General features: G+C 36.9%; 1 long non-coding RNA gene across 1 annotated transcript; it reads left to right on the plus strand.

Moving 5' to 3' along the window:
- The first annotated feature begins 3,840 nt into the window (after positions 1–3,840).
- Positions 3,841–5,827, plus strand: LOC131183421 (uncharacterized). The gene is made up of 2 exons (XR_009151507.1): positions 3,841–5,012; positions 5,601–5,827. It is a non-coding gene; the product is annotated as an uncharacterized LOC131183421 (long non-coding RNA).
- The last annotated feature ends 12,697 nt before the right edge of the window (positions 5,828–18,524 follow it).

Consider the following 18,524-nt stretch of genomic DNA (forward strand, 5'->3'; position numbering starts at 1 on the left):
GATGAGTTGTGCCATATCTAATTGTATGTTGCATTTTTTATGTGTCCTGCAGGTTGTGTTTGTTGCTTTTCTGAAGGTTGACCTTAAACTTGACTGGCTAATTTTCTGTATCCTCCTAGTGTAAGGGAGACTATCAAAATTTTCTCTGACTGAGTACTTTTTGCTACCTCTACAAGTACTTCCATACTTTTCCCATCTACTTCTCTGGGTGCTTCTATAGGTGCTAGCTCTTCACAAGCCAAGCCCTCAATTTTAGTAAGTTAGTGCTACGTTTTTTCATACTTAGATACTTTTGAGATCAACTCCCCAGGTCACTTCCCTAGGAACCTTTTACTGATCCATTTCTCTGTCTTTCTATATAGAGCCTTTATGTGGAGAATATGCATGTAGGTCCTTTGGCACTTCCTCATCAAGTGCTAGTACCACTTTTCTCCTTTAGAATACTAGGGAGTTGTCTATCCAACCTTGTTCCAAAAGCTATCTATTGACTCCAATCTTCCTTCAAGGATTTTTCTGCATTTGTAATCATTATATTTTGATGTATAAAATTTAGCATACATGTCAATACTTGGATATTTATTGAACAATAAGTCATTTGGCTTTTTATTTATGAATGACAATGCCCATAAGGCTTACTTGTTACATTAACTTTCTGTCTACTTGATTACATGTGAATGAATGCCATAATATGTTAGCTATTATGTTGGGTTTGTCTTTACATTAATTGAAGGGATCCTAATAAAAGACGTGGGATCAGCTATTTGAGGTCGTGGGTAAGCCTTAGCTATTTCATTCTTAGTGTTGTCCCATTGGCTTCCTGCAAAGTGTAATGGCTTTGGACTTGGAGAATCACTTCACCAAAGCTACTGCTTAAAAAACTGGAGAAGCTAGAACTATCATATAAGGAACCTATATCATGCAAGCACCAATTACTTTAATATTGCCCTACAAAGGAATTTTGGGTTGGTACCCCAAGAGTACTCTGATACTCTTGGAAATTGATTTTGGCTCCTCTAGACTGGGGAAATAGCCTTTAGAGACTATACGAACTTGAAAACCAAATTAATTTTCCCTTCATTACCTATAGTCTTAAGTTTAGCTTGTTCAAGGTCTTGTTAGTTAGAGCCATGATATTGGGAACCTAGACTATAGTAGCATTAGTTCCCCTAGTAATGTAACTGCTCACTGAGCTCAGAGTCACCTAAAAAACTCGAGTCAACTAGGAATCTATTAGTACAATTAAAATTTGAGCTATAGTGATGTGTCATATAGTGACATGACATACAAGGGCCCATTGACTAGGTCCAAGAGCAAGCTTTTCACTTTGCTTGCTTGTATTCAGAATTAAAGTTGGGCTAGACTTGGCAAGTCCATGGGGCATGTGTGTTGGGGCATGTTCAAATGTTTGGGCTTAAGTTAAAATAAAGATAATGGGCTGATTATGAAAAAAACAAGCCCATATGTGTAAATGACCCCTATTTGCTATTTGGAATTGACCAACTCAAAGAAATCAGAAGGAGATTGAAATATCTTTCAAATAAGAAAGGAAATAAAGTTGAAAAGTCATCAAATCTCTTCAAATTCGTGCATCACTATATGGGCATATTTATGAAGTGTTTTTTTCAAAGATTCAACATTATTCCTTGTTTAGAAGATTATTCAAACATCCTATTTAGTAACCTTGCTATCTTTCCTTTATAGTACTTGTAACTAGCCTATATAAAGGCCAACTCTTATAAGCTCAAAGGATTTAGAGTTTTTCACAATAGCAAGTGTTGCTTCTTCTTTCTTATCAAACACTATTTATTTATGGCGAAATTTCAACTTATCACAAGAGTTCCTTATGTGGCATCTTCATTGAGATTATATTTTTTGTGGCGAGATTACTCTTATCAAAGCTTACATTCCTTAGTTATCTTTGAATTTTGTCTTTTATTACTGTTGCTTCTTAATTCATAAAATACCAAAAAGAAATCCCATACCAAAAAGAAATCCTTTCTTTTTTCTGTTGAAGTTTGATTTAGGTTTATATTACTTAATCTTGGCTTATATTTTTTAAAGTTATTTCTTATTCTTCAAATCATTCCAGCAAAATTTCTTATCTCTCATAACTAATCAATTTTATTCTCTCCTTCATGATGCACATTAGTTTGGTATCAGAGCCTTGGTTAAGCAGCACTTTGAAGCCTTTGGAATGCAAACACATGAGAGAGTGAACCAACCTGTCCTTTGACCAAGTGAAACACTTAGTGAGTTTAATTATGGTAGCAACATGTCTGATAAAGGAGAGGTGCCTCCACCAGTTCCAAGAGCTCTCACATTGGATCAAACACATATGCTGAGACTTAAAAGACAATAAAATGCAATGCAAGAGCAAATTGCTTAGATTACACAAGCTTTGGCAAGACTAGTTGCACCCCAGTAACAAAGAAAGTGCAATGATCCTAGGCAACAAGGGCGTGATGATGATGATGATGATGATGAGCCTGGAGTTAAAGAAGATGCTTATAACCAGTACCTACCTAAGCATCCACATGGCCAAAGAGACAACATCAAGATGAAGATCTCAACCTTTCAGGGTACCAACTCACCTAAAGAGTACCTAGAATGGGTATAAAAAGTTGACAAAATTTTTGAGTACTAGGAGTATGGTGAAGCAAAGAAGTGTAAACTTGTTGCCATTGAATTTGTTGATTATGCAAACTTATGGTGGGAGAACATGAAGGCTCAAAGATGTAAGGATGGGCTTGATGATGTACAAACTTGGCGTGAGATGAAAAGAATCATGGAGAAGCAATTGTACTAGAATTGTAACACCCCTATTTGTATAGCCTGGTATATTTCACTGTTCCGGTGACCGGTGTCGGTCCGAACAATTAAGGGGATTAGAACCATACTTAAGACAACTAGAGAAACCATAAATACAAATAATTAGTAATGTTCAATTAGTTAAGTGTAAATAAGAAAAACAGAACATAAGAAGTTAAACGAGCCGAGAGTCACAGCGATGGGTGACCTCCTCGGGAACAACTGCGAAGTCGTTTTAAACTCAAATTTCGAGCCGTAAAATGTGACGCTGCGGTCCTTAGGACCCTTATGAACACAGTGGAAAAGAGAAAATCACGAAAAAGAACTGTTAAGCCAGTCAAATAATTAGGTCAGGGAGCCGGAAGAAATATGGAATTATTTGCAAACCGGGATGAACCGGCGAGGGGCAATTTGGTTAATTGACCCCGAGAGCTGACTCCTGACCTAACTGTCAAATAAAATCAGAGAAAAGAAAATTCCGAATCGATAATTAAATTAAAGAACTAATAGAAAAAAAAAGAGAGGAAAATCAAAAAGTAAAAAGGTGATGACATTATGCATGATGCCATAAGTGTTAATTAATAAATTAATTAATTTGATTATTTTTGTGGTCTTCCATAAGATAAAGATAAAAGAAAAGAAAAAAAAAATTAAAAACCTCATTTTCTTCTTCCTTTGTGCCGCCCCATTTCCTCCATAAACCTCCATGAATTTCCTCCATTTAAGCTTACACTTAAACTTAATTTTCTCCACTTAATCTTCATAACTCCCCTAAAAACCTTACTAGAGCTTGCAATCTCAACTTAAGAACAAGAAAGAAAGAAGAAAGAAGGAGAACAATTGAAGATTTAGTGTTTAAGTTGAGGTTAGTATGTTAACTTGTCATTTTTCCATTTTAAATGCCTAATTGGTTGTTGAAATGAGCTTGGAACTAATGAAATGAAAACAAATATGGGTGAGGACAAAACTGAAATTTTGGCCTGTTGAAGGGGAGTATGATTTTTTATGGTTTGATGTGTTTAGAATGAATTAAAGGTGTTAGTAAACTTACATGAGTATGGTAGTAAGATGGAAATGCATAAATGTGATTAATTGTAAAAATTAAGTGAGTTAGGGTTTTGGGACTTAGGATTTGTGAACTAAAAATGCAAGAAATGAGTAAATGGCATGTTTGACCTATTGTGAAGTGAAAAATGGTCAATTGTGACCAAATGAGTTGTGTTTGAATTGTTGGAAGTGAAGCCAAATTCGGAGGTTGAATGGTCATGCTGCTGGCAGCATGACCAAGTCAACTTTGAAGGACCAAAACTGAAATTTTACAAGTCCAATTGATATGGCACCAATTGGGGATGAAATTAGACATAAAATGACACAATTTTCATTCAGGAACCATGCCCAAAAAGTGACCAAAACTTAGTGAACCAATTGACCAAAGTTGAATAAGAGCAGTCTGCCACTGTACAAACTGATCAAATAAACAGTGTTTGTTCATTTGGTCATAACTCGAGTTAGACAGGTCCAAATGACCTGAAATTTTACCAGTGGTTAGATGAGATATAGACCTAAAACTTTCATGAAGAACACAAGTCCAAATTCTGCCAGAAACTAAGTCATTTGGCCACCCCAAGTTGGTGACTCAAATCTGCCAGCACCAAATTTACCCAGAAAATCTGGGTTGTTTTCAATCCGGCAACCCTAGTTCAAATGGCCATAACTTGAGCTACAAAACTCCAATTGAGGTGATCCAAAAATGAGAATAAACTTAAGACATTAAGGAACATTTTCTATGAAGGAAGTTTTTCCAAATTCCAACAGTAAAATTGTCAATGGAACAGTGCAACTAGGAGCACCAAAACTGAAAATTTGACAATTTAGCCAAAAGGACTTAAGCCTTGAGAAAATGACCAAAACCAACAAATTTAATGATCAAAATGTGGTATGTGGGTGAAGTTGGAGTTCCCATACCTATTAAGCCTTAAAAAGTCAACAATTTGACTTGAATAGTGTAGTGAATAGTAACCTGAAATACAAAAACTTCGAGAACGTCGGAATTAGTACATTAAAGCTAGGTAAAAATGAAGTGAAATTTATTTTTGGATTTATGCTAAGTTATGGTACTGAAACACTGTGAAATTGTGTTTCAGCTGAAAAAGACTTGGAAACTCGAAGAGACTGAGTCAAGGCCTAAAGGCGACTCACGTCAGGTCTGTGCATAATAATTCTTGTTTAAATATTTTATTCTTGAAAATTTGACTTTTGTGATTAATTGTGTATTGTGTTGCCATTTTATGATCACAAATATGATTTTGGAAATGGATCAGATTTCTCACAAATTATTTGAATAAATTGTTTTGAATTGATTTTATGTTCACACTTAGCATGACAGTATCACATTATTCCTCCTCCATTTATGGGGTTGAGATCGTTTATTTTCCTCCCTCTCTGGCTTGCCAGTTGAGGTTGAGATCGGATGAGTACTCATTAGCTAGCTAGCCACCTCCCTCATTGATTTTCATTAATGGCGTTGAGATTGCTTTGTCGTGGTGTACAACACGGCATTGATTGGAAATTTTGTGTCATGGTTTAAGTTGTGTATATGATTTTGGCAACACTGTGTTTAATGAATTATTTGACTAAATGGAGTTGTTATGAGCTTTGATATTTGTGAAATATGATTGAGAATTATTTAAATGGTGTTTCATTAATGAATGATTTATTTATTGCATTTTAAATTTTTATTGTGCACCACTGAGTATTTTTATACTCAGCGATAGCTCATTTTGCTGTCGCAGATAAGAGCAAGGAGAAAGCAGCAGAGTGAGCTGCTATCGAATTGTGGACTACATCGATCATTTTGTACGGGTATTATTTTATACCCTTGTAGATAATTTTAATGTAAATATGGAAATGTTGTATGTATCAATATAAAGTTGAGCAGTTGTAAATAAATTGTAATAATATTATTTTTTTGGATTTCCTTCTGTAAATTAATATTTGTACTTATGAATTTCTTACTTTATGCTTTGTGATTGGAGATATTAAATATTTTGAGATGATAAATCTTGATTTGTATTGTGAAATTATTTTGAAGTGTGTTGAATTGAGTTGATTGAGATTTATTGAAGGTTGGGAGTTGAGAAAAATTTTTAGAAGTGTTTTTCTCAGGTATTGGAAGAACTGTTTTCTCTAATTACAAACAGAACTCTGTCAAAATTTTTATAAAATTTATGGCAAAATTTAAATGGACAAAATTTCTATTAGCATTTAAACCTTGAATAAATGATTTTTAATTCTTACCAAAATGCTCACCACTTCCAAAATGTAAGAAAATGGTTTCAAAATCCCTTGTAGTGTACTTAATGAATTATCGGTAGGTGAAGTTCGGTAGTTCATCAAGTATTCTACGGGATCATGTTATGCCTTACAGAGGGGTAAGGTGTGACATGTTTTAGTGGGTATCAGAGCATGGTTTTTCAATAAATTTTGACTATGTGTATGAATATTTTATTGATAAGTACAACTGCTCAAGTGTCTTTAATTGATACATATAACATATTTACATCATGAATATGCACTAACGGAGGTCAACCTCCTTGTGTTTGATCTCAGGAAGTAGAAAATTTGGGAAAAACGGAATGGAAGGAGGAGATCATTCCGAAGAACAATCTGTTGAGGCTGAGGTTCAAGAGGAAGCCCCAGCACTCCAGAACGTGAGTGGGTCAGCCACTCCAGCTCCTGCTCCAGCACCGCAGTTCCCTGCTCAATTTGTACAGCAGATGGCTGCGTTCTTCCAACAAATGGTGGGTAATGTGCCACCCCAAGGTCAGATGCCAATACCTGTAGCACAACCACAGCCCTCAGCTCGGCAATATGAAAAACTGATGAAATTTAGGGCCACCGAGTTTAAAGGCACTGTGGATCCACTGGAGGCAGAACAGTGGTTGGAAAGAATGGAACGAGTTTTCAGAAAACTACAGTGTACGGAAGAGATGAAGTTTGAGTATTCTGTTTCCTTATTATAAGGGGATGTGTATGAATGGTGGAAGACCATCCCCCACAGCCTAGCAGAACCTCCAGTCCTTACTTGGTCAGACTTTTCGAGGGAGTTTCGACAGAAATGGGTTCCTGATGCATATGTGGATATGAAGTTGCAAGAATTCCTGAGTTTGAAACAAGGGGACCGAACCATAACAGAATATGAGAGAGACTTCTCAAGGCTAAGCCACTATGCTGAAAGCTTTTTCTCCACCCTCAGAGACAGATGTAAGAGGTTTGAGTCCGGATTAAGGCCGAATCTGAGAATGTAAGTCGTGGGTTTCTGACATCAGAATTTCGCTGAGCTGATTTCACAAGCCTTGGAATTGGAAAGAATAGAATCAGAAGGGGCAGTGAAGAAGGGTGCACAAGAGAAAGAGAAGACTGAAAAGACTACGAGACAAGCATCTAAGAGTGGTTCTGGCAAGAGGAAACAGTTTGGGGGATCCAGCTCTCGTAGATCCGGCAGGGGCAGATTTTCTGGCCAAAGACCACCCCGGTCTGGTCAACCGACCCAACAAGCTTCTCGAGGAGTTCTATTAGTCCGGCTGTGTGAAACTTGTGGTAAAACTCATAGTGGGGTTTGCTTCAAGGCCACCGTAGCATGTTTTAACTGTGGAGGGAGCGGACATTTCGCTAAAGATTGTACTAGTCCGCGCCGGTCTGGATCTTTTGTTATATCGGAAGGATCAGCCCAAGTTTCTGCACCTAGAGGGTCACAGTTAGCTGCTAGAGGTAGAGGCAGAGGTAGGGGTCCTGGTAGTACTCTTGGAAGTCAAAGCACTGTTAACCAGCCAGTATCCGGTGGCGCACCAGTCAGAGTGTATACCATGCGTCAGAGGGAGGAAGCTGAAACATCAGATGTAGTAGCTAGTATTTTCTCCATCCTTGACCAAGATGTGTATGTGTTATTTGATCCTAGCTCCACATATTCGTATGTTAGTGCTAGGGTGATGTGTTCTATTGCTATTCAGTGTGTACCAATGGACTATGATGTGCTAGTAACTAGTCCATTAGGCCAGGAGGTTAGGGTAAATAGGCTATATAGAGACTGTCCTTTGGTGATCCAAAGACACACTTTTCTGTCTATTTAATTGAAATGCCCTTAAGAGATTATGACATTATCTTGGGCATGGATTGGTTAGCCAGGCATCATGCCATGATTGACTGTAGATTGAAGACAGTCACTTTTGGTCTTCCTCAGTATGGTGATGTAGTAATACATAGGGAGAGGCAGTTATTGCCTTCAAACATCATTTCAGCTGCACTGGCCAGAAAAATGAATAGAAAAGGGTGTGAGGCGTACTTGGCACATGTGATAGACACCCAAGTGGGGAGTCCAGCACTGAGGGACATTCCTACTGTATGTGACTTTCCGGATGTGTTTCCGGATGTGTTTCCTGATGAATTGCCAGGATTGCCTCCAGAAAGAGAAGTGCAGTTTGAAATTGATGTTATGCCTGGTGTGGACCCAATCTCCATAACACCATACAGAATGGCACCAGCAGAACTAAAAGAATTGAAAGTGCAGTTGCAAGAGCTGCTTGATAAGGGCTTTATCTGCCCTAGTGTGTCACCTTGGAGAGAGCTAGTGTTGTTTGTTAAGAAGAAAGATGGCACTCTCCGGTTATGCATTGACTATCGGCAGTTGAATAAGGTGACAATAAAGAATCGATATCCATTACCCCGTATTGATGACTTGTTTGATCAGTTGAGGGGTGCAGCTGTATTCTCCAAAATTGACCTGAGATCAGGTTATTATCAGCTGAAAGTATAAGAGCAGAGTATTCCTAAAACTGCCTTCAGAACCCGCTATGGCCATTATGAGTTCTTGGTCATGCCATTCGGGTTAACTAATGCTCTGGCTGCTTTTATGGATCTGATGAACACTATCTTCAGACCATACCTCGACCAGTTTGTTGTGGTATTTATTGATGATATATTGGTCTATTTGAGGAATGCAGAAGAGCATGATAGACATCTGCGGATTGTACTGCAAACTTTGAGGGAGAAATAGCTATATGCCAAATTGTCGAAATGTGAATTTTGGCTGAAGGAGATATCCTTTTTGGGGCACATAGTATCAGCAGAGGGTATTAAGGTAGATCCTAGCAAGATTGAAGCTGTCCTTAATTGGAAGCCACCCAGAAATATCACGGAGATTCGCAGTTTTCTGGGGTTAGCTGGATATTACCGTCGATTTGTGAAGGGATTCTCCATGTTGGCATCTCCATTGACCAAGCTACTTAGAAAGGATATGAAATTTCAGTGGACGGACAAATGCCAGCAAAGTTTTGATGAATTGAAAAGATGTTTGACTGAGGCTCTAGTCTTGACTCTACCTACACCGGGTAAAGAATATACAGTTTACAGCGATGCTTCTCACAATGGATTAGGTTGTGTGTTGATGTAAGATCGAAATGTCATTGCCTATGCATCACGCCAGCTAAAACCGCATGAGAGGAATTATCCGACACATGACTTGGAGCTTGCAGCTATTATGTTTGCTCTTAAGATTTGGAGACATTATTTGTATGGGGAGAAGTGTTACATCTATACAGATCATAAGAGTTTGAAGTATTTGGGCACCCAGAAAGAGCTTAATTTGAGACAGAGGAGATGGTTAGAGTTGATAAAAGACTATGATTGCCTGATAGACTATCAGCCAGGGAAAGCTAATGTTGTAGTTGATGCCCTAAGCCGCAAGACTATGGCAAGTCTATGGGTTACTCCTTTGTCTTTGTTGCATGAGTTAAGGTCACTGCATGCCAGCTTAGAGATTAATGATGATGGGCAGATAGCAGTTGCATGGCATGTACAGTCAGTGTTAATTGATCAGAACAAAATGGCTGCTCAGAATGATGAAAAGTATCAAAAGCTGTTGGAAAAAGTTCGGCAGGGCAAGAAACCAGAGTTCTCAATCAGAGATGATGGTTTATTGCTACACCAGGGTAGAATATGTGTTCCTAATGATGTTGATTTGAGGCAGATCATTTTGAAGGAAGCACACGAGTCTCCTTTTGCCATGCACCCTGGTGGTACAAAAATGTATAGAGGGCTAAAGAAGCATTACTGGTGGATGGGTTTAAAAAGAGATGTGGCAGAGTTTATATCCAAATGCCTGACTTATCAGCAAGTAAAGGCAGAGAATCAAGTACCAACTGGGTTGTTACATCCACTGTCAGTGCCAGAATGGAAATGGGAAAGAATAACTATAGATTTTGTAATGGGACTTCCGAGGACACAGAAGAGTCATGATGCAGTATGGGTCATTGTTGACAGACTGACTAAGTCTGCTCATTTTCTCACGATCGAATGGACTACGCCTAAACAGATTGGCCAGTTGTACATTGATGAGATTGTGAAACTTCATGGAGTGCCGATCCATTGTATCGCATGCAGATCCTAGGTTCACTACGGATTACGGGTAGTCTTGAGAGCCCTAGGAACTAGATTGAACTTGATCTTGCATTCCACCCACGCATGCATGGCCACCGAGAGGGTAATTCAGATCTTGGAGGACATGCTACGGGCTTGTGTGATTGAGTTTGAGGGTAGTTGGGATAGACACTTGCCTTTGATTGAGTTTGCTTACAACAACAGCTACCAATCAAGCATTGAGATGCCTCCATATGAAGCTTTGTATGGCAGAAAATGTAGAACCCCGTTGTGTTGGGATGACGTGGGTGAAAGAAAAATGATTGGACCCGAAATTATTCAACAGACTGAAGAGAAAATCAGGGTGATCAAAGATCGACTTAAAGCTGCATCAGACTGTCAGAAGTCCTATATTAATTTGAAAAGAAGGGATATTGAGTATGCAGTGGGTGAGAAAGTTTTCCTCAAGGTTTCTCCTTGGAAGAGGATTATGAGATTCGGTAGGAAGGGAAAACTAAGTCCTTGTTTTATTGGGCCATATGAGGTATTGGAAAGAGTGGGTCCTTTGGCTTATCGTTTGGCACTACCTCCAGAGTTGGAGAAGATACATAACGTCTTCCATGTGTCTATGTTGAGGAGGTATCGATCAGACCCATCTCATGTACTACCAGTAGAAGAAATTGAAGTGAATCCAAACCTCACATATGAAGAAGAACCCATAAAGATTCTGGCTTATGAGGTGAAGCAGCTACGGAATAAGAAGATACCATTGGTAAAAGTGCTGTGGAACCATCATTCGGGCCAAGAAGCTACTTGGGAACGAGAGGAGGACATGAGGAGACAACACCCACAAATGCTCGAGAGATTGATACTGTAAAAATTTGAGACGAAATTTATTTAAGGGGGAGAATTGTAACACCCTATTTGTATAGCTGGTATATTTCATCATTCCGTGACCGGTGTCGGTCCGGACAATTAAGGGGATTAGAACCATACTTAAGACAACTAGAGAAACCATAAACACAAATAATTAGTAATGTTCAATTAGTTAAGTGTAAATAAGAAAAACAGAACATAAGAAGTTAAACGAGCCGAGAGTCACAGCGATGGGTGACCTCCTCGGGAACGACTGCGAAGTCATTTTAAACTCAAATTTCGAACCATAAAATGTGACGCTACGGTCCTTAGGACCCTTATGAACACAGTGGAAAAGAGAAAATCATAAAAAAGAACTGTTAAGCCAGTCAAATAATTAGGTCAGGGAGCCGGAAGAAATATGGAATTATTTACAAACCGGGATGAACCGGCGAGGGGCAATTTGGTCAATTGACCCCGAGAGCTAACTCCTGACCTAACTGTCAAATAAAATCGGAGAAAATAAAATTCCGAATCGATAATTAAATTAAAGAACTAACAGAAAAAAAAAGAGAGGAAAATCAAAAAGTAAAAAGGTGATGACATCATGCATGACATCATGCATGATGCCATAAGTGTTAATTAATAAATTAATTAATTTGATTTTTTTTTTGTGGTCTTCCATAAGATAAAGATAAAAGAAAAGAAAAGAAAAAAAAATTAAAAACCTCATTTTCTTCTTCCTTTGTGCCGCCCCATTTCCTCCATAAACCTCCATGAATTTCCTCCATTTAAGCTTACACTTAAGCTTAATTTTCTCCACTTAATCTTCATAACTCCCCTAAAAATCTTACTAGAGCTTGCAATCTCAACTTAAGAACAAGAAAGAAAGAAGAAAGAAGGAGAACAATTGAAGATTTGGTGTTTAAGTTGAGGTTAGTATGTTAACTTGTCATTTTTCCATTTTAAATGCCTAATTGGTTGTTGAAATGAGCTTGGAACTAATGAAATGAAAACAAATATGGGGTGGGGGAGGACCAAACTGAAATTTCAGCCTATTGAAGGGGAGTATGATTTTGTATGGTTTGATGTGTTTAGAATGAATTAAAGGTGTTAGTAAACTTACATGAGTATGGTAGTAAGATGGAAATGCATAAATGTGATTAATTGTAACAATTAAGTGAGTTAGGGTTTTGGGACTTAGGGTTTGTGAACCAAAAATGCAAGAAATGAGTAAATGGCATGTTTGACCTATTGTGAAGTGAAAAATGGTCAATTGTGACCAAATGAGTTGTGTTTGAATTGTTGGAAGTGAAGCCAAATTCGGAGGTTGAATGGTCATGCTGCTGGCAGCATGACCAAGTCAACTTTGAAGGACCAAAACTGAAATTTTACAATTCCAATTGATATGGCACCAATTGGGGATGAAATTAGACATAAAATGACACAATTTTCATTCAGGAACCATGCCCAAAAAGTGACCAAAACTTAGTGAACCAATTGACCAAAGTTGAATAAGAGCAGTCTGCCACTGTACAAACTGATCAAATGAACAGTATTTGTTCATTTAGTCATAACTCGAGCTAGGCAGGTCCAAATGATCTGAAATTTTACCAGTGGTTAGATGAGATATAGACCTAAAACTTTCATGAAGAACACAAGTCCAAATTCTGCCAGCAACTAAGTCATTTGGCCACCCCAAGTTGGTGACTCAAATCTGCCAGCACCAAATTTACCCAGAAAATCTGGGTTGTTTTCAATCCGGCAACCCTAGTTCAAATGGCCATAACTTGAGCTAAAAAACTCCAATTGAGGTGATCCAAAAATGAAAATAAACTTAAGACATTAAGGAACATTTTCTATGAAGGAAGTTTTGCCAAATTCCAACAGTAAAATTGTCAATGGAACAGTGCAACTAGGAGCACCAAAACTGAAAATTTGACAATTTAGCCAAAAGGACTTAAGCCTTGAGAAAATGACCAAAACCAACAAATTTAATGACCAAAATGTGGTATGTGGGTGAAGTTGGAGTTCCCATACCTATTAAGCCTTAAAAAGTCAATAATTTGACTTGAATAGTGTAGTGAATAGTAACCCGAAACACAAAAACTTTGAGAACGTTGAAATTAGTACATTAAAGCTAGGTAAAAATGAAGTGAAATTTATTTTTGGATTTATGCTAAGTTATGGTACTGAAACACTGTGAAATTGTGTGTTTCAGCTGAAAAAGACTTGAAAACTCGAAGAGACTGAGTCAAGGCATAAAGGCGACTCACGTCAGGTCTGTGCACAATAATTCTTGTTTAAATATTTTATTCTTGAAAATTTGACTTTTGTGATTAATTGTGTATTGTGTTGCCATTTTATGATCACAAATATGATTTTAGAAATGGATCAGATTTCTCACAAATTATTTGAATAAATTGTTTTGAATTGATTTTATGTTCACACTTAGCATGACAGTATCACATTATTCCTCCTCCATTTATGGGGTTGAGATCGTTTATTTTCCTCCCTCTCTGGCTTGCCAGTTGAGGTTGAGATTAGATGAGTACTCATTAGCTAGCTAGCCATCTCCCTCATTGATTTTCATTAATGGGGTTGAGATTGCTTTGTCGTGGTGTACAACACGGCATTGATCGAAAATTTTGTGTCATGGCTTAAGTTGTGTATATGATTTTGGCAACACTGTGTTTAATGAATTATTTGACTAAATGGAGTTGTTATGAGCTTTGATATTTGTGAAATATGATTGAGAATTATTTAAATGGTGTTTCATTAATGAATGATTTATTTATTGCATTTTAAATTTTTATTGTGCACCACTGAGTATTTTTATACTCAGCGATAGCTCATTTTTTTGTCACAGATAAGAGCAAGGAGAAAGCAGCATAGTAAGCTGCTATCGAATTGTGGACCACATCGATCATTTTGTACGGGTATTATTTTATACCCTTGTAGATAATTTTGATGTAAATATGGAAATGTTGTATGTATCAATGTAAAGTTGAGCAGTTGTAAATAAATTGTAATAATATTATTTTTTTGGATTTCCGTCTGTAAATTAATATTTGTACTTATGAATTTCTTACTTTATGCTTTGTGATTGGAGATATTAAATATTTTGAGATGATAAATCTTGATTTGTATTGTGAAATTATTTTAAAGTGTGTTGAGTTGAGTTGATTGAGATTTATTGAAGGTTGGGAGTTGAGAAAAATTTTTGGAAGTGTTTTTCTCAGGTATTGGAAGAACTGTTTTCTCTAATTACAAACAGAACTCTGTCAAAATTTTTATAAAATTTGCGGCAAAATTTAAATGGACAAAATTTCTATTAGCATTTAAACCTTGAATAAATGATTTTTAATTCTTACCAAAATGCTCACCACTTCCAAAATGTAAGAAAATGGTTTCAAAATCCCTTGTAGTGTACTTAATGAATTATCGGTAGGTGAAGTTTGGTAGTTCATCAAGTATTCTACGGGATCATGTTATGCCTTACAAAGGGGTAAGGTGTGACATGAATATTATAAATAGGAGCTGTATATCAAACTCTAAAGTTTACGCCAGGGTGGAATGTGTGTGGAAGACTATGTCAAAGAATTTGAGATGTTGATCTTGAGATGTGATGTGAGCGAACCACAAGAACAAGCCATTACCCGATTTCTTAGTGGTTTGAGTTATGAGATTGCTAATACTGTTGAATTGCAACCATATGTGTTTTTGTAGGATGTGATCAAACTTGCTATTAAGGTTGAAAGGCAAAGAAAAAAGGATGGATACAAGGGCACTACTACCAAAATATTCACAAAACCTTCTAACACTAGCACCCCTCTTACTAGTCATAAAGGTAACATGAAGAGGCATGACAAAGGGGAGAGCTCTAACAAAGCACCAATTGGCATGAGCAAGGGCAAGGAGAAGGAAGTAGATCCAGCCCTCCCAAAAAAAGTAGAGACATAAAATGCTTCAAGTGCCTTAGCCATAGACATATTGCTTTAGAATGTCCCAACAAGAGAGTAATGGTGTTGAGGGAAGCCCAATGGGAGCTCGAGAGTGAAGATGAGACTTGTGAAGAGGAAGAGAATCATGAAGCATAGGGTGAGGAAGAAGTAGAGTATGCTGATGTTGGGGAGTTGTTAGTGGTCAGAAGAACTTTAAGTGCACATACAACAAAAGAGGAAGAGCAAAGAGAGAATATCTTCCATACCAGATGCACTATTCTCAACAAGGTATGTAATGTCATTATTGATGGTGGTAACTGTACTAATATAACATCCTCCCTGTAACAACTCCGTACATTCTACTGTTCCGATGACTGGTGTCGGTCTGGACAGCTAGAACGTCTGAAAAAATATTTAAACTAAAGTGAGGAACTATAATTAACTCAAACGTTAATAAGAAAAATTTAAGAAAAATTTTAGAAATAAAATACAAGTTAAATGAGCCGGTGCCCTAGCAATGGGTAACCCAGTGGGAAGTTACGGTTTTTGCAACGAGGAGCCCTAGACCCGGGGGAAAATTCATAAAATAATTTTTGGGACTCCAGAGAAGGGTCATTGAGGTTCCTATGGCATTAGAATGCCAAGAAAATGCTTAGAAAAAAATTTTCAATCAGTACAGACAATTTTAGTCTGTTAAGCCAAACGGAGGGCATTTTGGTCATTTCGCCTTCAGAGGTATTTTTGATCAACTTGTCCGGTTAAGTAAATAATTATTATGACATAAAATATGAATAAATATTGCTAAAAATTAAATTGAAAATGAGTAGAGAAGAAAAGGAAAGAAAATGAGATTAAATGACAATTTTGACATCACATAATGTCATCAACCCTTTCCCCACCAATCACAATTAAGCTAACCTATTAAAAAGGAATAATTGAGAAAAAAATAAATAAAAGCAATCAGATTCATCTCCTTCACCCAAACTAGCCGTTTCCTCTTCTCCCACCCAAAACCACCATTAAAGCTTATATAAGCTTTCTAACTCACCAAATCTCACTTGAAACCCTAAGTCCACTTCAACAAAATTTGTCTATACAACTTGGTAAGGTGATTGGCTACCAAGAAAAGCCAAAAAAATGAAGTTTAAACTTGGGAGAATTCTGCTTAAAAAAAGGTTAGTGTCCAATTCTTGTTCCTTTTGTTTTAATTCATGTTCAATGGCATAAATTGTGTAGGAAATATAAGAAAATAAAACAAACAAGTGTGTGTGTGTGCACCATATAAATTTTGGCAGCTAGGGTTAGCTAGGTTTTGATGATTTTGCTTGATAGCAAAGTGTTGATGAGCAGCCCTTAGTGCTAAATGCATGATTGAACTTAGTTGTGTAGGTGAAATGCAAAGATTAGGCATGTATGAACATGGAAAAATATGGACACTTAACAACATTAGGGTTTGCTCATGTGATGGTTCATTAACCTTGTAATGGTCAATTAGTGACCATTTGAATGTGTATGATGAGGAAATGAAGTGAGTTGAGGCTTGGCATTTGTGTATGGGTGAGCTACCTTGGCTGACCTGCAGGACTGAGCATGAGTCCAGTAGGTTTGGGCAGTTATAAATGGAGTTGTAGAGGTTCAATTGGAGCAAGGTCAAATGGACATGAAACTAGATACATAATGGCACCACTTTGGTGAAGAAACCCTGCCCAGAAAACCAAACCAAGTTGGATTAAAAATTATCCTAATCCGAGTGACTTGCATTCTGCCTGGGCAAAATGACTAAATGAATAGTATTTATTTATTTCATCATAACTCAGTGTAGAAAGGTCCAATTGATCTAAAATTTTACCAGCAGAAAGCTGAGACATAGACCTACAACTTTCATGAAGAATAAAAATCTAAATTCTGACAATAACCTAGTCATATTGCCAACTAAACTTAGGTCACCAAATCGGGCAGAACCAGGTTTGCCCAGAATTTTGGATTCTATCTAATCTGGCCAGTTATGGTGTTTAGGCCATAATTTGAGCTACAAAACTCCAAATGGAGTGATTCAAAAAATGAAATGTAACTAGACACAATAAGGAACAACTTTCATGTTGACAACTTTGCTAAATTCCTACTGTAAAAATGACCAATGGAATACTAAACACAAGGCTTGAAATCTAAAAATTTTGAACAACTAGCACTAAGCTTAGAAATGGTATTGGCAACCAATACCAATAACTTTAGAATGCAAAATGTGGTATGTTGGGAGTATTATAATCAATGTACCTATTGCCTATGCAAAAGTCAACATTTTAATTGACTAATGAAATAAATAGTAACACCTAAACTTAAATTTCAAGAATTGTACAATTTAAAATTGTAACATGCCCTAGTACACCTAGCAAGGTTAGTTTGGATAGGCTGGCATGCCAATAGGGTTTAGTTAGCAGTACTGCACATGGCATTATGCCATTCTATGATTTTATGGCTTTTAACCATTCTAACATTGTGATGATACTTGGCCTTGGGCCTAATATTTATTACAGCTCATTAGCTGTTCTGTTGCACACCGGGAGATACATATATGACCGATGGTGTGACGGCACGAGGTACTTGATACCCAGTGCCAGTTTACCCATTTATCCAGTCCAGTCGTCCAGTATAGGTTACTTAGGCAACTAAAAATGAAAGTGGATAAATTTAATGAAATTATGAATATAACAAGTACATAATAAATAAGACTACAAATAATTATCGAAAAATTGTCTGCATAAGACATCAGAACATGCACTGCATATTTATTTTTCTATTATTTTTTTTATTTTATTATTGGCACCACTAAGCATTATTGCTTAGCGTGTTGCTTTTGCCGCGCGTAGGTTCTGGAGAGACTGACCGAGAGTCCAGTAGACCACAGACTGGGTGAGACATTCTGCAGCTCTGCATAGTGTCTGTGTCACCTCACTGACATCAGTGTATTGGTAGGACACTAGGTTTCATTTTGGGTATTTTGTAATTAACTTTTATTTTCTCATAATAAATTGAGACTCATGTAATGTATTTTGTTATCAATGTAAATAGTAGAAATTATGTTTATGAATGAAAAAGTAAATATTTATTTATGACTTGTACATGAATATCCTATGAAATGAATGATTGAGAAATGGAAATGTTATTGAAAAATATTGAGATTTTGTTGATGATATGGAGTTTGGGATTGATTGAGAAATTTGGAAGTGTTTTTCTTAGGTTTCGATGAACTATTTTCTCCATTTTTAGCTGGTACTCTGCCGGATTTTCTATAAAATATGTTGAACCTCAAAAAAAATTTTATGATTTCAATAAATGATTCAAATGAATTATACTTCACAAATTATACTTCATAACTATGAAAAAAAAAATAACTAAGGAAGGATAAAAATAATTGAAATAAAATAGGGTGTTCCGGTACACTATGTGGCATATCTTACTCGGCTGTACTATAGACGGGTAAAAGGTGTCACATTTAGTGGTATC

Source organism: Hevea brasiliensis, chromosome 9 (assembly GCF_030052815.1).
Source record: "Hevea brasiliensis isolate MT/VB/25A 57/8 chromosome 9, ASM3005281v1, whole genome shotgun sequence".
Taxonomy (NCBI): Eukaryota; Viridiplantae; Streptophyta; class Magnoliopsida; order Malpighiales; family Euphorbiaceae; genus Hevea; species Hevea brasiliensis.